Source organism: Rissa tridactyla, chromosome 9 (genome assembly GCF_028500815.1).
Source record: "Rissa tridactyla isolate bRisTri1 chromosome 9, bRisTri1.patW.cur.20221130, whole genome shotgun sequence".
In the NCBI taxonomy this organism is placed as follows: Eukaryota; Metazoa; Chordata; class Aves; order Charadriiformes; family Laridae; genus Rissa; species Rissa tridactyla.
This window is the reverse complement of record NC_071474.1, coordinates 5297407-5324288: the sequence shown is the minus strand read 5'-3', so window position 1 is coordinate 5324288 and position 26882 is coordinate 5297407. Positions and strand designations below refer to the sequence as shown.

Here is a 26882-nt window from a genome sequence, read left to right as displayed (position 1 = left end):
TTAAGAAAAGGCACTGCTCTCCGTATGTTCAATTTATAACTTTTTGTTCTTGAATTTAATGGAGCAGTCAACCTGGACAGATTTGACTTTGGAGGGGCGAGGAAGGGGGAGGTGGGAAAGGTTGTTTTATTTTTAGCATTCTAATCTTCCCTGCGCCTGGGTAGTCTAGGAAAGAAAACAGTCACTTTGGTTTGAATGTGCATTCCTGGGTTTGGATTTTAAATCTTTGGGGTTGCATGAGGGAATCTGATAAGAGTGCCCCACATACCTTGCCACCGAGATGATTCTGTGATATAACTTGCTTGTCAAGTTTTTCCCCTACTAACTTGTTTAATTGCTGGTAACATTTAGGCTTTGGAGGATGTGATAGATTGACTGCTCTGCCAGCACTGCTTTTTCCTCTCCAATTACCACCTAGTAGTAAAGGCCCTTTCCTGACACGTTTAATGGAGAGGCAGAGGGAAAACAGGTTTGCTTACTTTCAAAATACATTTTTATCATTCAGCAGTTATTTTCCATATATTTAATTTAAACCACGTGCTTCCCCCTTCCCTCCATCTTGCTTGTTCAGCCGTAAGACCCGAATTTCGAAGAATCAATTAAGCTGCTAATATCCCCATTTATACTGGATGTTTAGAGAAACTTTGCTTTTCCTCTTTGAGGCCACGGGTTGCAAAATCAGTTACACGCTACGGAAGAAATGCTTATTGGTTAAGTGAGAGCTGACAATGATGGCCTTCATTTCAAACAATCCAGAATTCCTCCTTGGCTCGCACATGCGAAAGCGCCAGGCAAATGTTTAGCTGACATAATGCAAATGACTGGCCATAGATTTATTTGACAAACAGTTGAGCAGACAGCCCTATATTGCACTCACTTGTACCCCACACAACCCCACCGGAGCCAGGAGGATTTTGCTGGCAGAAACGAGAGCAGAATTAAACCCAAACACTGTGGTTCACGCATTGAGCCATTCGCTTTTGGCCACTGGCCAACCTGACAGCCACATTTAAATAAGCCACCTGCTGAGTTGGGAGTTTAAAGAGCTAAGTGCTCGGGAGAGCTTTAGCCGAAAAGTATATTGAACTTATGCAATAAGGCGTGAAGTGAAAGGATTTCAGTGACAAGGAGTACTAGAGGCCATATTATGGTCCTGACCTCTTGTTCTAGGACAGATACAGAATGGTTTGGGGGATCCTCCCCTCCCTTGCCTACGCTGCCAAAAATGTATCAGACAGAAGCTCCATCCAGAGAACACCATCACATATGTGTCCCAAGAAGTGAACTATACACAGCGGATGCTTAAATTTCTTTTTGTTATCTCTAATAATGCTATAAAACAGGAATGCTTATTTCCCTCTACATATTGTTGTGATTTTATTATTTAGAAGAATGGGATTAGCTGTGTCAGAGGCAGAAGTCCTTTCCCAGGAAAGCCCTGAGATGTCTCTCTTCCCGTGGACTACCTTACCACGAGGCCTTGGTCAGGGCACCTCACGATCTCTTTTGATTTGGTTCTCACCCTTCTTGTCAATTTTAACAAAGATGTCTTTAGGCACATAGATGCTGAAACAGGATCGCACTCTTTCTGCTGCTGATTATGTGTGAAAAAATAACAACTTCCTGCTATTACCAATCCAGTGACAAAAATCTCCCCAAAGAGAGACCGAACAAAGTGACAGAAAGGCAAGCAATTCTGCTGTTCCAGCTTGTAACAACAGCAGATTGCAAAAGTGTTATTTGGCTCTTTCTTAGCCCCAGATTGTTCAAATCAAATCTAACCAATTTATAGCTGCAAAGACCCCTGGGAGAGAGGTTTGCTCAGTATCAGCCAGGACAGCCCCTCCAGCAGGCACAGACTCTCACACTAGATTGCTTTTCCTCTGAATTTCAGAGGGGTAGACCTGATGCATCCCATCCACGTAATTCAAATACATATCCTCACTTTTTCTGCATTTTCAGTATTACTGCTTAACTTTTCCCCTTCTCAATCTTTGTTCAGAAAGCCCTGATATGGCCTTCTACCAGGGAAAACTACCAGTTCTTTTTTTTATTTCTTTACACTAAAACTGTCACACGAATGCCTTCTGACTTGGTGGCGACGTGGAGGTTGTCAAGTCAAGTTCAGCAGCTGACTCATAGGCCATTACTCACCCAACTGCCATTCAGCTTTTAACCTCCTCAGCCTGTGTTTAAAACCGAGTATCCCCTTAGCCAGGCTGCTAGGAAACACTTTAAGAACTTAATTCAATTAAAATGATGTTCTTTTCGGTGTGGAAGAGCTCCTATTTAGATATAGTACATGACAAGCGAATAATTTTAGTGGCAAAGGACTTGAACCTTTACTCATTACAGTGTAATATGCCATGGCACTGCTTCTATGCAATGGGCATTTAAGGGTTAATGATTTGCCAATTAAAAAGATGCAGCCAAAAGATCTAAGAAATATTACAGAAACCTACTTGTCACAGGAGATCCCACTCTCCAAAGCGATTCTGCAAGCATTGTCCAGGACTGATTTGAACATCAGGGCATTTGTTTCTGATCACATCTCAGATCCTGCCCTGATGGTGGGAATGATGTGCCCAGTCCTCACCGAATCGTGCCACTTGCCAGCTGTGATTTGCCCTTTGCTTAACAAGCAGAACAATCGAGATCAGCAGTGGGCTGCTTTACCATATCACAGGCTGTGGTTGTGTTACCTCGCGCAGGACCACAGGAGCCTCCAGAGACTACAGAAGTAGCCTGTGAGCTATTTGTGCATACGCACACACCCACAGCCTGGGCAGCACCTTCCTGCAAACCCACATGCACACCTTTGCCCTTAACTGGTCCAACTTTGAAATGCCTCTATGTCTGGGTGTTTTGTTCCAAAGGGTATTTGGAACTGTAGAAATTTCAATTCAAGTTTTGAGTTCAATTTTTCCCTGTCTCAACACTGAACACTCAGTCCTTTGTGCACATGCATGTACCTGTCCCTTGTACAGGTTTCTTTTTTACTGTAGAGATTTCAGTACAAGCTTTGAGTTCAATTTTTCTCTTTGAATTTTTTTAATTTCTCTTTCTCAATTTTTCACATTGAATACCCAATCCCTCGTGCATGTGCACACACCTGCCCCTTGTACAGCAGCTTTCTTTTCTGTTTGTTTTTTTAACTATCCTTTCTACGGCAAGGATGATCAATCGCCTCTGTCTCTTCCTAGTCACGTCCCTATTACAGAAGATCCTGTTCCAATAAATGATTAGTACGTGCAGAATGCATTAAAATGAATTATAATAGCAATCCGATCCCCAGTGCCTCGGCAGAACCTTTCCATCACAGGTGACAGCTGGTTCCCTTGGGCTTAGCTCTGGAGAGAGAGCACCAGACCTCAAAACTCAATCCAGTAACTTTGTATGAACCAAACCAAGTGCATGGAGCGCGCAGGTCTTTCATTGTCTCCAAACTAGGAAAGATATACCCCAAAGGCTATTCAACAAGCTGGTATACACAACCTCGTCTCAAATAAATGTAAATGCATTTTTCCATATATTATGTGATTACAGCCACTATCTGCCTATGGTGCTATGTTTTATTACAGGCCACCAAAAATAATTAGTTGGTGACCCAGAAAACTGATATATAAAATCCTTTTAATCACCAATATGGCTTTCAATTATATAGTGTAAACTTATTAACCTTTTTACTGCTGAGATTTGATTTATGGAATTCCAGCTGCATTAACATTACAGGAGGAGATAGAAAGCGTCTTGTATGATGCGTTGGGATTAACAACTGATAGCTGGCTTTGCCATCACAGTGTCTCACAGAGCAAAGGCAGCATCCTGCAAGTCCCCAGGGGCTCATTTCTATCAGAGCTGTGTGAAAAGTTTGCTCTGTGGAGTGCGACTGCGTATGCTTCATATACAAACCGGAACACACAGGCCAGTTGTGGCTTTCAGAAGGAGCAGGGGTTGTGTGAGCACTTGCTGTATTAATAAACAACGAGGGCAAAGATAGGGCTGCATTTGTACCTCTCCTTACTTGCGCAGTCAGAAATACTTGTATATTGAATGGAGACGCTTTGGGGAATTCTGCTGCACAGGAATCCTTAACAGCCGCTTTATCCAAAGTCTGAGTACAAAGAGAAGGGCTATTTGTGAGGGTGCGTTTGTAGAAAACAATTTTCAAATATGTTCTTCTTTCATCTTAACTGGACAGGTATTTCCTCTTTTTAGTTGTGAATTTCCCACCCCCCAGAAACTGGAGAGTTCACAGAAACTCATAGATTGGTATAAGGGTTTGTTCACTTTTTTTCTAGTACAGAAACAGCATTTAGTGCTTTGTACAAGGTCTTAGGCATTCCTGGTTATCTTCCCATGGGGCTGTGTTTCTACAGATAATGCAGAGATCAGCAGGAGAGAAAAACAGGCCACAGTGAAGCCCTGCTAATTAAAAAGCCAAATTGCTAATCTGAGCTAGATAATGCATCAAGATCCAATAAAAGTTACAGGCATCTAAAAGGTAGATACTACCACACCAGACTTGATTGAATCAGCCAAGGTTGGGAAGACCCGTATTTCTAGCCCACACACGTCATTTCATTCAAGCCTCAAGAATATACACAGAAATAATGATTCTTGCCATAACTTCCATTCACAATTCTCCTCCTATTTCTTGGTGGCTCATTATTTATTTATTGTTAATGACAACAAAATAGAATAGCAATGTTCTGTAAGATCATTTCTGCTGTGAACACCTAATTACCTCTTTTACAGTCTCAGGAGGACTAAAACAATTAATAGACTTGGGTCGAATTTTGCAAATAAGTATCGGTTTTCAATTTTCAAATCTTACCCTTTTTCAATCTTAAAAACCATTTTACGGTTAACCTATTTTTCAGGAATTTTTAATGTGTAAGCATCCCCAAATGACACCAAAGAGCAAAGCGAAATAACCAGCATTCCCCACAAACTGAACCAAACCCTCAACATTCACTTAAGTTTTTGTTCTTCAAACTTGAAAAGCTTTGAAAGCTGCAGCGAAGAGAGGCTACGTGGGTAGGTGCTTTGATAACCTGTGCAAAAGCCACCGTCTTTATAGAAAGGAAATGCCAATATTTGCCGTCATCTTTCTCAGGATTAAATGTTATTGAATGAGACGCAGTTTCCCACACAGGCACTGCCTTGCCTGCAAAACGGGCAGCTGTTCCCTTTGGGCACTCCTCAGGTCACAGTTTCTTTTGCAGTTACAGATTTATAATGGTTCACTTCAACCCACGCACTGGGCAAAGGCCCCCAAATCCAGATTGCCTGGGTCATACCTGGACATCCAGCAGATTTATCCCAAGGTCAGCTTTGACATCTTCTCCACGAGCTGAGATTTCTAGCGCAGCACAACGGCACGCATTACTGCCATCCAACTCACGCCGGCTCCTCGGAGAGTTAATAAGGCCCATCACAGAGAGCGCAAGATTTTTAAACGTATTCTGTGAAACAAGGAGAATAAAAATCAATGGCACTACATAATCCAGTCAGTGCCTTTCTTTGCTCACAAATCTTCATTTGTTCAGCTGGGAAAATTATGAACTGTCTAGAAATAATACAGTAAAGGCGGTCAATGACAATTATAGCGTAAAGACTAATAGAGATGGTGGTATGAATCTGGTATATTCTGTTCTGCTGAAGCCCATTTATAAATTCTAATAAAAACGGTAACACTTTACAATAAGTGGACATCATTTAATGCTCAATTACTATGAAATTCCTTTGGAAATGTATATTAAATGCAGCAGCTCTGCATTTATAACAGGAGGGTTCCTTGAGATTGATGTTATCACAGTGAATACTAGGGGAATGTCAAGTCCAACACCGGTGCATTCAATATTCTTGCCCTCTGGGTCAGGTATCCTATCCTCCCCCACCCTGACATTTGAGACAAGTCCTTATCTATGTGGAAAGGAGCCACATGAATTATATACGTGCTGCATTTTTTAAAAAAGGAATTTGCAACACAGGCTGGCAAGGCCTTTAGCAATGATTAACTGAGACATTTTTGAATAACAATACAAAAAGGTACAGCTCCTAAACAGGCAGTTTTCTCTTGAAGGCCAAGAGGTTTCTAAACCCCTACATTTACAAAACAAGCGTTATTTCACATAAAGCACAAAACCTTTACAGCAGAACTAACTTGAACTTACTGAAGATTTCTCTTAGCAAGAATAACACTGTAAGCCTTGTCCTCTACTTGCAGAAGCTCTTAGGCTGTAACATCCTTAGCCCTACCTTACCATCAGAGTTCTCCAAGCAGATCTGAACCCTCAAACTTGCTCAGCGCAGGTAGGATTAATTACCCTGGAAAGCAAAGTAGGATCTCCCTCATCCCCTACAGCTGCCTGCATCTGTGCTTTCAGACACAGGTGTTAGGTGTTTTGACTAACCACCACTCTTTCCTGGTGGTTCCGTGGTTGTTCTAGAGGGAAAGCAAAGGGATGTGATCAGCGAAGCTGCAAATTGAACCCTAGCTGGGTATGGCTGGACCTTGCTGGAGAAGCCTTAAACCAGAGGCTCGCACATTTTGTTTAGCTACAACCTCTATTAGCAGCTGCTAGCAGCAGAGCCAACAAAAATGTCTGGACTTGATTTGGGAAGCTGAATCCGAGGCCATCCTTTCTCCCTGGATGTATCTGCAGCCAGCACTCTGATGTGAATGCAGCCTAATGTGACTTTGTACACAAAATCTGTCGCCTGAGGGTAGTAGTTAGCTGGCTCCTGTGGGGTGAGGGTGCCACGGTGAAGGCTAAAAAGATTAGACATGGTTTGAAAGATGGCAGGTACCAGACACAGGTCATGGGAGTCGCCAGTCTGTAACACTGCTAGGACCCAAAGACAAATTTAAAGGAGTACATCTCTTCCCAGACAATAAATACTATTGATATCTACTTAGCAGCTTGGGAAAAAGAAACAGCAATTGGAGGAAGAGAGCATCCTAAGTGCTCTGCTAGAACAAACATAATTCCATTTAATCTTAAATCATATTTTTCATCCTCTGCTGGAACACTATTTATCCCAGACCTCCAGGCAGCTTAGACACCTGGAGTAATAGCCCATTAATTACTTCAGCATGGGAAATAAATTTTAATATCTTTCTCTGATGCTTATTACTAAACACTTCACGCATTCCCAAATACACATCAATGGTTCATTCTTCTTCCTTTTAAATATAAAAGGCTTTATTTTACAGTTTTACTTTAATCAACATGTCCCTCAACTCTGGGTGGCACGCGATAATGTTTATGCCCTCATCTGGGGTCACCAGGTCATTTAGGAACTCAGGACAAGGCATTTATATTTTGCTGCAGTCACGTTCCCATCCTGTTAAAGGTGATCACAACATCAAGTTTTGTCCAGTGTTTCAGTATCTGAAGATGAAAGGTGGTATGAGGTATAACGGTAGCAGGTCAGCGCTTTCAATAAGCATCCATCTGTAAACAAGTCCCTTAAAATATTGTAGTGGTGTGAAAGGAAGCTGCATCCTAATTGGGTAGAGTGAAAAGCCACAGGGTTTATAAATATAATGCATAGGTGATCTGTCTTGCCAAAAAAGAGGAGGTTCGTTATATGAAGGACACATTATCCTTTTCTCTTCCTATGATTCAGCATGGTAAGTAGTCATTCCTAATTGGCTTACAGCTTAGTATGAAATATTAGGATGCCACACAATGTGATGACACAGCTGGATTCCTAAGGGAAGCCAAAGAGCGATCTGAGAACAGAAGAGGGACAAGAGCAGATGCGGGTCTGAAAAAAAATAGTTATAGCTTACAGAGTAGCATGTCATTCTTTATCCTCCTCCTCCTGCGTACAGCATGCTGTGTACAGCACACCACTCTCCTGGTAGAAAGGCAAGAGACCTGTCATTTCAGAGTTCCTAAATAAAACGTGGAGGAAAAAATGTGATTGCTGGGAGTATTGAAACAGGAAGAGGCAAGCAGGCTGAATAAATCTGGGCAATAGCTGCCTCGTCATGAAAAATACACTGTACAAATTTCACCTCTCTTTGTGCGTCGAATGATGATTTCCTCAAATTTATTCTCAACTGGAAAGTATTTGCCAAATTACCTAGTCAAACAACCTGCGGGTCACTCACAGAAGTTCGGCATTCAGGAGACAAGCCATTTGAGCGAGCACCCAGGTCCTATGGTGGGAGCTTGTTTCCTGGTCCTGGCCCTGATTCAGGAAGGTAATTAAACAGCTGCCCACCTGAAGTCAATAGGGCTATTCACATGCACTTAAGTGCTGCTGACGCCAGGCTGAGGGGAATAGACTTCTCAGGGGGAGATTTTTGCTGCAAATACTAGCACTAATTCAAAATTCACTTTCCACAAAGTCCTTCTCCTGCAGTCAGCCGAAATTAGCTATATCCACTGTTGTGCTTGCCAGGAAACTTGATAGAATATTGCCCAAAGTGAACATAAAGGAGAAATAAACACAGCAGAAATTAATAACAGGAGTTCAGACCAGTAGGTTGCAGAAGATGTGTTATAAATTTCATCCAGCTGTAATGCAAATTCTGCCAAATGATTGGGAACATCTCCCTTTTTATATCACAGTTTCACTACATATATTAATAGCAACTAGTTACTGATGCGGTACTAAAATATTAATGATATGGTCATAAACCCGAATCAGTGCCTAACTTGGCAGAACAACATAGGGCAACTTTTCAATCACGTGTGAACAAAACCAGTTTTCAGAAACCATTTTGTTACTGCGAGACCATGTGAGCAGAAGTAATTGCATGGCTATTTTAGGCACAAAAATTGTTAGTCTTCCTTGGAAAAATCAACAGCCCCATTGAGGTGTACAGTATGGGTGCTCAGATATTTATGCAAGGCTGAGAGAATCTCAAACCAGGCAGAAACAAAGTTCATGCAATTAATTAGTGAGATTTCATCTGTGATTTCATCTGCAGCTGGTATGACTGAATTTTATATGTACGTTAGAGACAATAGCCTCAAGCCCCTGGGGACTGATTGTTTCAGCAGGATTTAGCTCTCTGTTCTGGACTGAGCTGGAATATGCTCATCAAGTAAGGCAAGAGATCCAAAGCAAAATCCAGAGCTTTTGCACCTGCCTGATAGAAAAGCAGGTGAATTTATCACCTCTGCCTTGTATCATCTGTGACCACAACAGAAATTTTGGGATGTTAAAAGGATTTAAAAGTCAGAGACTTCTCTTGCACCTTTTATATTTTCCAGTCTGCTACCCAAACCAACCTACTCAGGACAACCAGGGGCAGCAGCCAGCTAAACAAGGCAGCCTTTGGGATGCTTGATTTGATCTGTAAAAGGGAACCATGTCTTGAAGTCTCCTTGCTTCTCACTTTAGCTATGCTCCAGCAGAACTGGGCTGGTCCATTTTATTATTCACATTTGTCCCTTGAAGATGGGGCAATTTATCTAAGCTCCTTTCACACACCTTTAATTGAAGCTACAAATTAACGCGAGTTAGGACAGACACAGAAGGATTCTGTGTACTCTGCACAATTCCCAACAGCAGCTAGCACCCCAGGAAGAGCTGGAATACTAAAAGAATATTTTATTTCTACATTTCCACAGGACACAGCTAATGGCTCGCATTCATGGCTAGTATCACTCTCCCGTCGCTCCCCGTCAGGATCCAAAAGAGGCACTGGAGGAAACTCATACGCTGACATTTTATGTAGGTGTATCAATACTAAACCAAGGTCTTCATTTTAAAAGTCTTTGACTGCTTCTTCCCTGAGTCATTGGTGCACAAATAAGGAGACTTTCGTCATGACAAACCAAGTTTTCTGCTTAGAAGTGCAGAGAATGGCATGAAATTAATTATGTCACAAAAAAAAAGGGGTCCTTTTCTTCTGGTTTTCTATTGCAGTCACATAAATGAGGATCCAAAATACCACTGAGATATCACTTAACATTGTTAGCACCTGGGAGGCAGGTCTGATCACTGTGACAATGTCTTTATTATTTGCTGACCAGAGTGGCTGCAGTCACTTACAGCAATGATAATCTTTCTTCATTATACCTGCAAGCAGATGCCACCGAGGTGTGACTGACAATCATCCCTTTCAAAGTAAGTGATCATGGCGTTTCCATTGCTCTTGCATCCATTGGCTCCTTGATTATTAATGACACAGTTGAAATTTTAGTGTTGCTTCTGCTCAGGTGGAAGATAGCAAACATTTACTTTATTGACAGTTGTCCTTAGGAAAGTTTCTCCTACAACTCAAATGGTAAATAATGCAGTCTTACTGCAAACCCAGTTGCCAAAACAAAGAAATTGTTTTGGTTTACAAGTGACCAGAGCAGGAGAAAAATTGCCTGTATTTTGAAACCTGTTCTAGCAAGGCACTGGAAATGCATCGAGCGGCATGAGAACCTCTGACAGCCAGTCATTCATTTCTGGTCTCAGACAACCAACTTTTCAGTTCCTAGCAGAGTGAATGGCAAACGTAGCATTTCAGGGCTCTTTCACATACCAAAGCAATCGGCATTAGTGAAACACCAGGAAGACAATTACACCTCTAAACATACCTACTCATTGGACAAAGTCTATGGTCAGCGCAGCTCCTGTTCATCTCTTAAATCTTCTTTCTCTCTGTGTTTTTCTGTGACAAAGACCAGTGGAGGACAGTGAGGAGAAAGATTGGATCCTCTCAGACTCCCTCCCGTATGTGGCACACAATGCACATGACTACAGATGGGTCTGCAGAGGCTACAGGGCCTCAGAGGTGCCATGATAAATCTGCATCTTAAAACTGTAGAGAACAGCTCCCACAACATCTCCCACACCTAAAATCTACTCTAAAAACCAAAAAAAATCATCTCTTGGAAGAAGACAAGTCAAACATAACTCGTTTCTTTATTCTTTTTCTCTCTTACCATGCTTTACAGATGATTGTTTCATCTCGTTCCTCTGTTTCCAAGAAAGACCTTTCTAAATCCTCAGGCAATATTCAGAGCAGGCAGATTTTTCTTTGAGTGTTCAAGGCTGATCTGATCAATTAAAAAAAAAAAACAAGGTTACAGTACATTTTAAACCAAATACCCCATAGTATAAAATCTCAGAGGTTATTCTATAAGAAAAATATTTTCTGTTAGCAAGTAAATGCAAAGAAATGATAACAGGGATTCAGCACAACCCCCCTTCTCGTGTCCTGTGGGATTTTCTGCATTGTTCTCTCTGTTGAAAGGGTTTAAAATGCAAGGGTAAGGCTGCTCAAGTCCTGGACATGTGAGTTCTGTTCCCTGGCTGGAAATGAAGTGCCGCGGATCACACAAAATTCTTCCCAGCTGTTTTGCCTCCCCACATTTTTGTCCTTTTTCACTCATGAAAGCTATGAATTCTCTCCAGCCACAGACTTTCTCCCAGCATGTGATGCACCACAGGGCCCCACAATCTTATCTGAGGCTGTTTGGGCCCAGCTGCAACGTAAACACTCCTCACCACTGGGACTCCCTTACAGGGTTTAGAGTCTCTCTTTGCAACAGCAAATTTCCAGTGAAGTACAACTGCTTGCTTGAGGTGAATGTTCCCTAAGACCTCAGGAATCGGAGCTGACATAACATGAAATTTGCTTCCCCCTTTACCAACTCTGGCTAAATAAACTCATCTTCTGTACAGTAGGACACACTTCATTTTCCTGTCCTTCATTTTCTTCTCCCTCTTGTTGATTCCAAAAGGAGACCACATAGACCAACCATCACAGCCAATTTGATTTCCAATTTTCTGGGTAGCTTTGCAATCACACTCCATTTGTCACCTGAATGCAGTATCGAATTTGCAGCCCGGGTGTGAATGACTTCTGGAATTATCTCCCTTGGACAAGACACCAAAGCAATTCAAAAGCAAGTAAACAGAATGCAGAAATACCCCTGAATAGGATTATGTCAGGTTTCTAAATCCTAATCCTGTTACTTCAGCAGCTATCCATTTCTCTTTTCCTTCTTCCCTTCTGGCTAATATTTCCCTACCCAGAACTCAGTTCAGCATTGCCACAACAATCAAATATATTCTTTAAAGTTACTAGGACTGCATGAACATTTAGAGCTTGGCAAGCTGTATTGTAACAACAAAATATGTTCTTGACAACCACTGACCCCAAAAGCTGATGTGATCAAACACATCCCCCCATGAAAGAAAGAATAAGACTGTAATCAGTTTTACCATTTTAAAGAAAATAAATCCTAATCCTTTGCCATTCTGTGGTATTCCTCTAATTGCTGTTTCCTTACACATTCAAACATCTACAATTTGGTTCCGTTGTTTGAATGTCACTTGGAATCAAATCAGTGTTGCGGATACAACGACTTTGAACCTTTTAGTCCAGCTGTGAACTTTGGGCTTAATCCTTTAGGGCGCCCTTGTCTAGCAAGCTTTAATGTATATTAAATTTTCTAAAAGGAGAGTGAAAGTGGTCAAAGCAAGATAGTGCAAGATTCTGCGTTTCATAAATTAATAAGCATCACCAACTGCATTGCTTGACCCTTTAAACTCTGTGAAATTAATATAAGTAGACAACCAAAGTGCACTTGGCCCCTGAAGAGCCTTGGAAGTTCACTTAAGCAATCCAAGTTTCCTTAAAGTTTTATAAGCCAGCTTTTAAAGCAAGTCCTTTGTACTTATTACTGGTGACAGTGAGCATTACAACAGCCAATGAACCTTTGCTGACTTCCGACCCCAATATGGTAGAGCACAGTTATCAAGGGAAATATCAGAATCAAAGCTTGTATATTACATTGAGGTCCTGACTCTTAAAAGAGCCCCCCATAGACTCTTCAGAGTATGTCAGTGAAATAAACAGCTAATATTCTCAGACATCTACTTATGATGTACGGACATTATTGTTTACTTAAGCATTTTTGGCATAGTAACATACACCTCCACAATAAAACCTGAAGCCTCTTATGAAGAAAGCTGTGGTACGCTCAGTTCCCTTGCAAGAAGACAATATTTTAAGATCTCTTATTTAGCCCAGAAAAACACTCCACTGGGTGGTGGTGAGTCAAGCAACACTAAGTCTTCATCTTAACCGATTAATGGATTTAAATTATTAAATGGCATTAGGTAAGCACGGTGAGGAATACACGGTCTTCTCTTAGCCCTCCGTGCAGGGTGAGACTGCCTTGAACAATAAGAGAAACGTGTACCCACACCTACTGCGTTTTGGCATTAATCTTGCAGTCACTTGTAATACTTGAGTTAGCGTCCTGTAGAAATAAGATATCTCACCCTTTCCAGCTGATTATATTTTTCATAATGTAAAAGGTTCTTGCTGAATTATTCAGGTGTTTTTCCCACTGCTTAAAAAAGAAAAAAAAAAAAAAGAAAAAGAGAGAGACCGAAAAGCTACGGCAGACAGCTATCTAGGAATAAACAGGTTGACAGGCAGTGGTGCCCAGTATTAGTAATTATTATTGGGCTGTAAAGCCCAATTAATGATGTTGTTTAAGCTAAACTTGTCAAAAGGGCAGGCAGAATTTCAAAAAATTGACAGGTGATGAGAAATCACAAGATTATCTGCTGAAGGGCATCAAACGCCTATTGCGTGTATCGCCCCCCCAGCAGTCAAGTCAGGGAGGGTATGTGTTATCTGTTCTCTCCACCTGTTTACAACATTTGGGTGAAGCTTTGGGGGATATTTAATGATACTGGTTTCCATTTGTTCATCTCATTTGTCTGCCTAGATCTGAACACTGACAGAGACGACAATATCATGGCATGGAGAAAATAAGTACATAAACATATACACATTTTATACATATACCATGCACAATTGTACATAAGATATTAAACCCAAATAGAAAGCAGAATTCAACTATCATGAAATAACTGATGAAATTTCTTACCAGAAACACAGATAACAAGAAGCAGCTGGAAAAACGAGGTACTTTCGAGGAATGTGGCGCTCAGCTTCTACACAAAATGAATGTTAACAGGGACAGTCTGGTGACAGGGTTGCAATCCCTGCCAGGCAGATGTCTACTCCAAGAACAGTGAAGTTCATTTAGCAACTCCCTGGTTATTAAATATAAATTGGACCATAAGTGAACCTTGAAATATTTTGGGTGAGTTCTGACACATGTTGCTCCAATTCAGATATTTTGTAAGTGTAACCAAGCAATGATTATTGAAGATGGAATCACATGGTCATTATCAATAACAATAAGCTAATTTGAATGTATCTATATATACCTCTGGCCATCTACAGTGGTATTAGTGGTTTAATTGCATGGACCAATACAGGTGGAAATAAAAGTATATACATATGAACCCCATGCTCTTACTGGCCACATAGTGTAAGGAGCCACCCTAGAGCAGCATAAGCCAACAAATAACAAAATCGTTGATGTGAGAGAAAACAATTTCTACATTCAGGACTCCTCCATTTGAAAACCAGTCACTGATGCGCCTGCTGGTTGCTGCCTTTCCTCAGAGCTATCTGTCTTCTTGCTTCCAAGCAGATCACCAGCTGGTGTCGGGGGGAATGTCCACAAGCGACAGAATAGGGCATTTTTTAAGGGAGGTGACAAAAGAGGTCTGCGTTTCCTTCCAAGGAAGGAAAGACAACTTTGTAAATCCCAAATCTTCAACACCAACTTGAGAAGGCGTCTCTGGTAAATGCTCATTTAGCACTGGTAAAACAGACTCTGCATAGGAAAGACAGACTGTAGCTCCTCACTAGCTCGCTTTTTGAGAAAACCATCTGTGTAGCTCTATCTGGAGGGGAAGCGAGACAGATCTCTCCCAACTACGAAAGTTGCTTTCCTTACCTGGAACAATTGAGCACTGGAGAACCTACAGGAGCTTGGAGATGGGATATTAATTTGTTTTCCACCTTTCCCTGGGAGATTTCCAGGCTTATAGAGCTGATGAATGAGCACTGTCTACCCAGCTCCTTCAGTCCTGTGACACATCTTTGTTTTTTGGTTCCTTGGATCAGAAAAGTTTGCTGAGTCTGGGGGAGTCTCAGAACTGCCATCCAAGTCACTAAGGTCTTCTGCAGACCATGTTTCATTAGCCAGCTGGAAAAGAAAAGCCCCTTTTACCAAACCCCCTGGGGGTAAGTCCTATTGGAAATAATTTGTTCTTAGCACTTTTAGAGGCAGGGTTGCAAATGATGAATGAAGAAGAATATTCTCTGTCACGGAGTTTTCTTTGTTTTTCAAGTCCTTCAAGTGAGTCTGTGATCTTTGAAACTCCGGTACTAAGAGCACCGTCATTTTCTACTGAACTTGCCACTGTTATGCAGAAGGCTGACTGTGTCTTGCAAAAGAAAAGTACAGATTTATTTGCTGTCCTGGAAGTATATGGTTAGAGCATTTCCTTAACTAAGGTAATTAACTTGGGGTGTAGACGTACATTTTCTTTCTTTCTTTGGACAGCATCTAGTACCAAATGCTGCAGTCCTGATGGTTCATGAACACTCCTGCCACACAAATGGCTTTTAAAGTAACGGGAAATAGCCAGGTTATGTCTACCCTCATGAACAGGTTTTCTGTTTTGTTTTAATTTGATGCTACATTTTCTCTTTGAAGTGTCTGGCAATGTTTACCTTTTTTAAGTTTTGAGGTGTTTTTTCTTCTCTCGATTTTACTAAATTTTCAATTGTTTTTAGTTATTTCTTAGGAAGAACAGAATCGAGCTCTGAAATGTAATTAAAAATTTTTTCAGTTTCCAGTTTTTATGCTAATTTTCTTAAATACCAAAAAATTACAATGGAAACATGAAAATAGGCTTTGAACAAGTGCGCAAAAATTTTCAGTGCCTAAAAAATGCCAGTACGTTATTAATAGCTTCAAAGTTTTCAAAATTTTCAGCAGAAGCCCATACAATTTTTATGAAACAACAAACCCTTTTCTGACTATTTTATCCATGAAGCTTATAAAAGAAAAATCTAACAGACAATGCGTAGGAAAAGTACTCTAGCCAGACTAACCACAAATACTGTACTTGGATCAGAAAATTCCATTTCCACAGTAAATGAATGTTAATTTCAAGGATACAACTTAGTAACTGAAACCAGCATTAAATGTGTTGGCTGTTGTACAGTACATTGTACAACAAGTTCTAATGTGAACAAGTACTGCCGGTCCAGTCGCGCAAAGAAGCCAGACACATGACTCCTGTTGATTTCCCTTGAATCATTTGCTTGAGGGTGCAAGCACGATTTTCTTCTTTAGTTAGCTCTGATACCTCTGTGCAGCGCTTCCTCGCAATACAGAGATAAACTTTGGTCCCTCCAGCTCACCGGCTATTGAGATCATGGGTGTTTTAGGGTTAGTAAGTCACCTGCGATGGCCCTGGCTCTGGGGTCCCACTTTCCTGCCTCCCAGCCAGAGGAAGCCATGCTCCATCTCCTCTATGAAGATGATCTTCACTTCCAGCCTCCTGCCTCCAGAAGGGCCAAAACGGGAAATTCTGCCTAATCAACCGTGACCATAATGGAAAGCAATGGCCATCTTCCACTCTTAACCACAAAAGTGTTTCTCTTCATGTGACTGTCTGCTTTGGTTTGGGTTTACATCTGCCTGAGGGAATGTAGTGCAACTTCAGCTTCCCTGTGTGTGAGGTGGAAATGACCTGGGGGTGACCCAGGTGATTCTTTTCCAGCAGGTAAAAGAAGGTTTAAAATGGGAAAAATTGGGATTGGACCTTAACATGTCCCTAACTATTGACATTAAAGCAAAAGGGACACATAGGCAATATTGTTGAGGGGCTAAAACTTCAACCACTAGAAAAAGGTCTGGTATCAGCTATAAGCTCTGCCAAATAGCATCTAATTAATCCAATTCTGCCCAGGCAGGCATTCACCCCAACGCTCCCTCCAGGTGGGCTACTGACACTGCAGCAAGTTCAAATATTGAGTTAGCCCCCAAAAGAAACCCCTCCTACACAGACCAAACACACCGTACATCCCCCATAAAGGAAGACCTTTCCACAGCTCCAGAAATATTCATTTGACAGTTTCTTCTTCCTTGGCTACAGCTCCAGTAATTGATCTGCTCTATTATTTTTCCCCATTCTTTCTCTCTTACATTTAAATATGTCCTTCATATTTCTGGAGCGCTTTTTTTCCCCAGCCTGTATCTCCACTGTTACATTATTTTTTATCTCTCCTCTATTCTTCAAGTGTGAAAAGGGTGCTCTGTTCTCTAATATTCATTTTTCTTTTTTTATTCTCCAAGTACTTTCTTTCCCATCTGTAACAGCCCCTAATATGCACCTCCATTCGATTTTACTTACGCAGCTTGAAACCTTCTCATTCTAATTACCTTTTCAGTTTTCTTCTATTTCTCCCTTGAGATGTCTCAATTAGTGTACTTTTTCTTACTGGCTGTCACCTCTGAGCTACAAGGTGGGTCTAACTCCAACTTAAACCATGCAGAAAATAAATGAGGAGCCGTTCTTGGCGGCCCTGCTGAAGGTGGTGTTACTTTACAAACTAGTGCACCTTTAATAGATGATAAATGGGCAGAAAAGTGGCCTTGTTAATGCAGCAGCCCTTGATTTGGTTGCCATGCCGTGTCCTTTCATTACTCAAAGATACAGGAAAGGCAACCTATGCTAAGTCCAGGGTGATGTACTTCCATACAAAGAGAGTGAGTAGAGGCTAATTAACATAGTTCTGGTCAAAGCCTGAAATTAACTCTTGTCTTTAAAGACCAAAGCTAAAAATGCCATTTGTCTTGCCCGTAATTATGTTTAGAGGTAATTATGGCAGTACAATAACAGCAAGCAAAAGGAGTCTAGAAGTGGGGTTTTCTGCCCTTTCTGTCTCTAGCAGAACTCTAAAATTCTATTTCTGTCAAAGAGAACTGGATAAAAATGCAGGTGACATCCACAGTACATTTCTTTGATTAAAATTGGCACTGAAGTTCACACAGAGCTTTCAGAACCTGAGGAGTAAATTCTCTCTCTACAAGCTCCCATATAATAGGAATAAGAACACCCTCCCCACCGCAGCCCGTACTGTGCAGCCAAGGGCAGATGTGTGCCTGGCTGATTAAAGTGCCAGGCTTGGACCCAAGGACCATATCCACAGGAACGTGTCCTGCCACATACACGTGTCCCAGGTCACTTCAAATGACCCAAGATATCTACATGGCACAGAGAGCAGCCCTTGTGCTGTATTAGCACAGCATTACCTCCGAATTAAAGCACTTGCTTCCTGGGGTAATTAAATTGTCATGCAGGTCTGACCATACTGCATCCAGCTTTCAACCTCATTTGTCCGGAGCTGGGATAGCTATCTCTATATTTTGCAGAACACATATACAGATGTTTTAACCCACTTATTTAAATTACAAAAAAAAAGAAAAATTATATTATTGTTGTTATTATTGCTGCTATTGTTAAAATCCCAATGGCATATGCTGCTGTCACCATTCAGTTGTCCTGAGATCCATCTACCTGCAGTGCCTGTTTCACCATCATCACTGAAATTTATGAGCACATCAGCCATTAGTGAGTTGGAGGATTTATCTGTGAGGTATAGTAGCACTAATTTAAAGATTTCAAACTAAACTGTTCTAAAGTCAGTATATATTTGGATCAAAGCTTGACACTGAAGCTAAACTTCTCCCAAGGGTTTATTACTCAAAGAAATTTCAAATACCTGATATACCTAGATCTATCTACCTATCTATACACTCAGTTTTCCAGTTATTGCATTTATCTAGGTTGGCAAAAGCATTTAGATTTCTACTGCACTGGGCTGGAAGGTGTCCCTGTGATACAAAATGCACATATACTAGGCACACTGGAGTTTCTAAGCCGTGCATTATTGGATCGGCTCCTGGCAAATGCCAAGGTCTGTAACACAAAATGTATGCAGAGCATATTAACTTGTCCAAATTTGTGTGTTTCTGAAATTATTACACTTTACAGCACGAATTCAGTGAATTCACCCAAGGGCCCATAATATAATTTTTGGCACAATTACAAACTAAGATATAGCCACAATTTCACTGAGATGACGATACTGCATAAAAGATGTTATAGCAACTTTGAAGTACTGGAGGAGAAATGACTACCTGTGCAGACTTTTCTAATACTTCTAAAGGAACCGCTTCTGCCTCTTTTACTAGTATCCGTCACGACGCGCAGAGAGTCAGGGCAAAAGTTCCTCTGAAGGGATCAGCCCTAGGGGTCCCAAAGTCATTCTCTCACCATGCCACAGACAGATCTTAGTCAGTCTGCAGAGATCAGCTCAACTGGAGTACCAATTTAAGCACCATAGGGTATAGGAGTTCTGCTTCAATAAAAAGCCGAAAACCACAGCATCCTTTGGAAAGTCTCACTGTGCTATCAAACTGAATTCCAAAAGACCTGTATATCCCTGGAACTGTGACTTTGCAGAACTCCAGAGAAATTCCTGAAAGTAGGGCTCCTGTCCTCAAAAGTTTATCTGTTTTTTCCCAACTGTATCAGTTATCTAATAAAAGTTATCCCTTCTCCCCACAGATATTGGCTCACATACCTCTTCAGACCCTCACAGCTATTGCATTACAACTACTACCTTTACAAGTGGTGAAAATATCTTTATGGTGACATCTGCCAGTATCACCTGACAGATACAACCACCAAAGCCCATCTGGAAAAGCTGCCTCTTCCCATAATATTTTTGCATCCTTCATGAGATTTTCTTGCAAAATTTTGTAGTGATTTGTTTAAACACAAAAAAGCTTAAGAGCTATATGTTACTCTGACATCTGTTACATTCAAACTCTCTTCAGGGTCCTGTTAATTGAGTTTCATCGGTAACGAGGTGCAACTCTAGAGCTGCAAACCTTGCAAAGTTGCCATTTATGGGACCTTCGCTGATGTTACGGGGTACATCTCTCAATTCATAAGAGCAAAGACACTTTTCTGCAGCACACTCCGCCTAGCTTGTACTCCCAGGGGATGTGCAAAGCACACAGAGTACAAACCAGAAAACCAGACTGTGACTGAAGTGATCTACAGCCAGCCAGCAATAATCCTGAAACTAAACCATATTCTGCCTCTCCCTGGCACAGCACAGAACTGGCAGAACCAAAGATGTGATCTGAAAACAGAGTTCATAGCTAGCTGTCAGGGGCACGTGCGATGCTCTTCTCAGCTGCAGCTGTTCTACCAGGAGCTGGATACTGCAAGACCACGGCTAGGAGATGGCTATGTCAGTAGGCCCACATGGCCCAAACCACCACCATGAGATTCACCACAGTTTAGCCACGTTAGCCCAGGACTGGCAAGCAGAATTTCTTTACATGGTGAACACTGCACCAGGCTCTGAGATGGCTTGCATCTAGTTGCTGAAGTATTTCTTCCCCATCTTCATTGCCCTGAGGTTTGGTGTGGCTGGACCCACCAGCCAGTGTAGATGTGTCATATAGAAACCTGTTCTACAATCTCACCACACTGAAGAGATCTAACTGGAAGAGACCTTAGAGGCCCCAACGTCTTTTGCTGTGGAACAAAACTGTTTCACTGCAAATTCTCAGCCTGCACAGGAATGACTTATCTTTTCCTTTTGGTATGGGAAGATCATCAGATGCTACGATGTTTGAACAGGGCCCAGCTCCGCAGTCACCAGCAGAGCACTTTCTCCTTGGAGATCAATAGGTCTGTGTCAGTAAGCCCGTTCCACCAGAAGCAGCACCTAGATCCACAGTTCTCGAATCGTGTTACACATACCACTGCATAAAGCTATTCCAAGGTGACTTGCCACGAAAGGGCACACTGTCTTTCCATCCATATTGCTTGGGCACGACTAATACCAACTCTCAACCCTGAGCTCACAGGATCATGGTATTCCTCTCCTTAACATCAATGAGATATCTAAAATGGTAAAATACTTCTAATGAAGCCCTCAAAACCTATTAAAGGCAAAGATGTGTATTGGAGGGTAAAGTAGAGGGTAGAAGCAGAGCTCCCAGTTTGTGCTCAGCATCCAGCAGGACGAAACCCATCAATGATGTTTGGCTTCCGGTGCTTATTTTAAGCAAAGGAACTCCTTTCCTCTACGGAAACCTTCTTGACTCAGCAGGAAGTCATTTGTCACAACTCCTTCCCTATTTCTACTGCTTTTTGAGAACACCTTGGTCTTTACAGAGCATTGCAAACCAACACCGACAGCTCTAAAATGTCTTACGTGGCAGCTCCAAATGCTTACAGTTTATGTAAAGCCATGGAGCCAGCATGATAAGATCTAATTACCAAGCGAATTAGTAAAAAAACAGCTGCAAGGTTTGCAGAAATGTCTGGAAGTGCAGAGTAAATGGCCACAATTGATAGAGTTATTGCACAGGCATCCTGAGGGCACAGTCTGCAGCGCTTGAGTCCTAACCAAAATCACTGTCAACAGTTGTTGTTTTCTCCATTCTGTTAAATGAAAAGAGCATGAAAATGATCCTGCAAACAGCCATTTAATATTCTCATGCACATGAACTGCAATTAGCAGCAGCAGCAACAACAAACTCTGCTGTAATGTGTTCATGGTTAATCAATTCAATTGATCACTGTTTATTAAATAAAAACCTGCTCTCTAAACAGTTCTTCTGTAAGTGGCATGTTTTGGGGCTCGGGGATTCTTTTTCCTAGCTTTGTTGGTTTTGGTTTTGCTTTTTTTTTTTAAACATGCTGCTAGGAAAATCAGCAGACCAATTAAAGCTTTTAATTTAAATCCACGCTAAGAGAAATGCTAGCAACATATAGTGCCTTTACAAAAGCATTAGCTTAAAAGAGGCTTGAGTCAGCCTAGCCACTCCCTGGAAAAGCTACACCGAATCCGATTCGTTCCTATTTTAGAGGTTTTCGAGCCATGTTAGCAACAGCCAGCATATTTATCTGTGTAAGAGACAGTCATGACCAGGTCAGCTCAGGATATCAGGAAGTGGGCCATTGATAATGCAGATTAGGGGGCACGCTTTATTCACATCAGCACTGTAGCATTGATCACCCCTATTCTGCACCGTTAGAGAGTAGATCGGAAATCAATGAATTCCAGGCTGGAGAGATGCTGTAGATAACAGCAATCCTCTATAGCCAGTTATCTCCCTACAAGGAATAACGATCTTGCACAGAACTGAATGCTTTAAATGTACGAAGAATATACACTACATTACAAGTTCAATGGAAGATTGGTACCAGGCCAGATAAGAGTCTGGGCGTACCCCCAGCCCTGAGCTAACTCCAGCACTTGAATGCTGCACTAAGAACTTCCACCTTCGGGGCCGGAGTCCTCCTTGCCCTTCGCCTACTCCAAATGGTGCAGAAGGGAGGAGAAGGGGAGTGTTGACACACAAAAATAACCTCGCAGGATTTAATTAAGACTACTGAACCTGTGTCACTTGTAATTTATGGCAGATTTGAACCCGTGCCTCAAGAGGGAGAAAATGAAGGCATTTCCAGTACATTAGCTGACTTCAATAGCAAAGTCAAATCTGACGTCCTGTGACCCTCGAGTGAACGAAGACTAAGGAGTCCCTGTTATCCCAATTATTTCTGACTAGATTTGTGAGTTGTTTGCACTACCATGGAATCCAGCCACAACCAGGTACCTGCCCTAATGGGGGAAGTGCAAAGCCTCCTCGTGCCACGAAGCCCTTGTGAGAGCATTAGAAACCTCCAGCAAAACTGGGTCATTAATGGCATGTTCCATGGAGAAAAAGGGACGTGGGGCATATTCCCTCCCCTGTCAGCAGACACTTGGCCTCTACAGGAGCTAAGAGAAGGTTTACAAATAAAGCTGTGCAAAGAACCAGCTTTGCCTTTACAGCCAAAGTGAAAAAAAAAACTTAATAAATATGCTTTAGGTCAACTCAAATGTGTTTTGTTCAGTCTCGTATCAGGTGTTTCACCTCTGATCCTTTGGGAGACTGCGGGAAGGATGAGAACATGCTTTATTTATTGGTTAAAATGAAGCATACTTTGCAATGGAAAATCTTAATTTTTTTAAAACTATTTTTCATATTTGTTGTTTTTCAACCAGAATTAATTGCTAACTATGCAGCCAACTTGCAAGTATGTTCAGCTGACCCAAAATTATCTGTCTCTTCAGGGGTAGGACAAGAAATCATTGAAATTTTTCGCTCAGAATAACTTCTACAGAGGTATTTCAAGGAACTGAAAAGCAGAGATACCTTCTTTTTTGAGTCGCCAGAGTAAACGAGTTCAATAAAATAATATTAAAAGGAAAACTTTTCACCAAGATGAGACAGATGTCTTGCATGACTGACCAGCCCTGAAACCAATAACAACGCCAGCGAGCCTGAAAGCTGCGGCAGCAGCAGCAGCCTCTCTCGTCTGACCTGTTTGAGAGAAAAGGGATTATTAGGGAATAAAATTAAATCCTTTCGATATAGGTTCCACAGCCAGTGAGTTTAGCACGCAGATGTCTAGTGACTGTGTTAAATCCATCTTTACCCCTAGGCTTGCTAGGCAGCATCAGCTAAATGAATTCCTGACCACGCTGATAAGACAGCTGACAGTTGTGCGGGGGAGAGGAGGCGGCAGGTAGCTCCAGCTCAGAAAGGCGCCGTTGGGGAAAGATGTCCCCAGTCCCTGCCTAAAGCACCAGCCTTGTGCGGGGTGCCCTTACGGGAACGCCACTCCCGGGAGGGTTTTTTTTCCCCCTGTAGGAAATCGGCACTTTGGAGTTGGGACAGAAGCAACGCCGCATCAAAGCGGTTCATAATTAGGTACAAATTTTGCTTGTAGTTCAGTAATTTATACGGATTAGCAGCCGCTGACCTTCCCAAGGCCCCCAGCCGCCGGCCTCCATCCTTGGTCACAGAGTGACCTCTAGTGTTACCAACGGCGGCGAGACCGACCGCCCCGCGCTCGCTGCCGCGGCGCCGGCCCTCACCGGCCCCGGCCCCGCCGCTCACGGCAGGCCCCGGTCCTCACCGCCGGCCCCGGCCCGGCCCTCACGGCGGGCCCCGGCCCTCACCGCCGGCCCCGGCCCGGCCCTCACGGCGGGCCCCGGCCCTCACGGCGGGCACCAGCACTCACCGCCGGCCTCGGCCCTCACAGCAGACCCCGGCCCTCACGGCAGCCGGGACTTTCCCCCTTTTTTATTTATACCTTTGACAAAGGTGCAGGGAGCACTATGAAACCCCTGAAGCGGAGAGCCCGCCTCTCTCCCACTCCAGCACAACACGTCTCTGAGCATATTTGCATTTTGTGTTCCTGCAAATAGTTCGAAAAGCAAATCTCTCGTGCCATGCAGAACGTCCCTGGGATCATGCACAGAGTCCAAGGGCTATGACCAGCCTCCCAGCTGGGCTAAACTGTTACCACCCCACTGCTGTTAGTGGAGGCCTCTTTATTGAAGCCAGGTGATGGCATCCCTCCTAGGGGCTCTTCCAGCTGTGCAGCGCTTTGTACCACAGCAAGAGAGAAGTACCAAAAGCCTGATGCTTTGGTCCTTGGTCCTTCCTATGCCTTCTGCTTCCTCACTTGTGAAAGCAGTCTGCTGCTCTTACCAATTGGCACACAGAAGTTTTAATGAATTTTTAAACTCCTGATGAATGTCAGTGTGAAAAGGTGAAAGAGGGAGAACTGAGCAAATATCGGTTTGAATCCATTTTCTACCGAGCCCAGCTGTCTGTAAGCAACTAAACAGACCTGCTGTTCAACAGGATACTAAACCAGCGCCATCCTCCAAAGGCTACTTCTGCATCTTCCCAATTCCAATCTGGAAGTGCAGGAGCTCTAGCACACTGCCAGGAGGGGACAGACACGTGGCACCTCTTAAGCCACATGGCACCTCTTAAGCCTGGCTTTCCATTGGAGTCTGGGTAAGCACCAAGCACACAAATCAAAGCAACCCTACCCAAGATGTGAAGGTCATTGAATCACTGCACAGTAACAAACGCTGGAAGTGAACATCATTTGTCAGGCACCTTCTGACAACCATTCCTGCAGCAGGAGATTTTCTTTTGCCCCACAGCTTCCTTTGGGCTGAGGCCTTCAGTTCAGCTTAGAAGAGAAAGAAATAGTTTTAAGTCTTCCTGCTTATCCATCACTGCCCCCAGTAGCCGTACATATTGGACATCCATGGAGAAGGGTCAAAACTACACTGCAGACAAACCCTCCACATCTTTTCAGTAGGGTCGTAAATATAACACAGCATAATGTAACATAAGCAAAGTTCAATCAGGTCTTATTGAGTTGACCAGAAAATGGTTTCTAAAGTCCACTGTAGACCACTGTCAGTTCACGTACCTGAAGAGCTAGAAGCCCTGTATAGTCCAGGGGTGCAAGTCTAGCACAAGACCTCCATGTACTACCTTTTAGTGATGTGCATTAAGACTTCACCTCTCCAGTCTCACAATGTTCACATACCTTCGCTAAATGCAACAGCCTGGACTAGCAAAAGTTCAGCAAGTTGTGAGATGCCATGGCAGACCTGTGTTGGCTAAACTGCTGCTAGCATGCCTGGCACACCTCAGTGCTGGAGGGTCCCTCTCCTTCATGAGAATTAAAATTAAAGGAGAAGAAAAGTTACTAGAGATGAGAGGGGCTATGGGGGCACATACGGAAGATGAAAAGCAAAAGGCAAATGGGAATGGGAAGAATTAGTATAAGAGTGGGAGTACATCGGCACAAAAAGCAGACAAGAGAAGAGGAAAGACCTGGAGAGCAGTGGTCAGGATGTTGCCAAACTGGCTTTTACTGTGGTCATGTAATCTTACAACTTCAGTTCTCCTTATAATGAAAATTAATGCAAGTATTTCAACATGGATGGGGGACTGAGATAAGCAGATTTTCACTGCTGAAATGAAGTCAGGGTTTACAGATGCTTCTTTGGCCTTTCTGATTCCTCTGTGCTTTTGACTATTTCCTTTTATGTCTCTCTCTTACCCTCATCTATAAGCACATCTCAGACCACTCTGAGCTCTGACAGTCTACTTTAACTCATGGGCAGACTTCCACCTTCCACGGTCCAACAACAGCCTGTGATACACATCTCTTCTCCCAGATCATGGAACGAAGAGAACATTGCCTAAGATTTAATAAATAAAATGAAACAAAACATTCTATGATTCTATGATTTAATTTAAAAACCTCAAACGATGTCTTTCACCTACACAAAAAAATTGAAGAGACAAGTGCCTATTTTAAGCAGGGAAGGCTAGAAAGTCCACTAGTAGCTGACACAGTGGCTTTTCCAGACGAAATGAAGACATGAACTGGAACGGCATGAACGACAGGGTTGGCATTCCTTGCAGGCCATGATTATCACTTATCAAATTACCCATGAGCAGAGCACGCCAAGTGGAGCAGCACATCACACTGACAGACACCAAAACAAGGCCTGCAGGAAGCTTCAGAACTCACTGTCCTCAGCTGGGGGTGAAGAAATGTTGCAGATCAGGCATGAGAGAGTGACTCTGTGTTCAAAATTACCTATTCTCATCTCAGAATCATGAAAGCCAGAACAGGAACCCGCTGCTCAGAAAAAAAAAGACTATTCTGATAACATAAAGTAAAAGAAAGGTTAAGGAAGTGGCAGCCTGGAATACATCTGGTTATTGTTTGGTTCAGTGTTCTCAGGGACTAGCCCAATAGTCCTTGGAGTCATCAGAGTGGCTTCCATCAACTTCAGCAAGCACTTAACACACAACCAGTCTGACAGACCTATCCCCAGCATACCTGGGGTACCATTGCACCAGGAAGAAATCTCAGCTGAAAGAGAAAGCAGGTTTGATGAAGGCTGAAATTAAGGCTTGTTCAACACAGGACACTGAGTTCAAACAGGCAGGAGAAAAATTAATGAAGCCTGAAGACTCCCTGACAAGACACGGATTCTGGAATAACAGTACAAATAATCTGCACCCATTCCAAAGGGCAATCAGCCCTAAACATGA

At 42.5% G+C, this 26882-nt stretch overlaps 1 protein-coding gene across 4 annotated transcripts in view; it reads right to left on the bottom strand.

Annotated features, from left to right (window-relative positions):
• Positions 1 to 1957: 1957 nt before the first annotated feature.
• The window catches only part of LOC128915087 (protein FAM169B-like), a 137715-nt gene continuing 112790 nt past the window's right edge, over positions 1958 to 26882 (bottom strand). For 3 of the 4 annotated variants that reach the window (XR_008468520.1, XR_008468521.1, XR_008468522.1), the window contains 3 exons: positions 10908 to 11021; positions 10560 to 10633; positions 1960 to 5468 (listed from right to left, as the gene is read on the bottom strand). The gene's annotated coding sequence lies outside the window, so the exon portion shown is untranslated. Of the gene's footprint in view, positions 5469 to 10559; positions 10634 to 10907; positions 11022 to 26882 lie in introns of all 4 variants that reach the window. The other variant, XR_008468519.1, reaches the window with a different exon arrangement.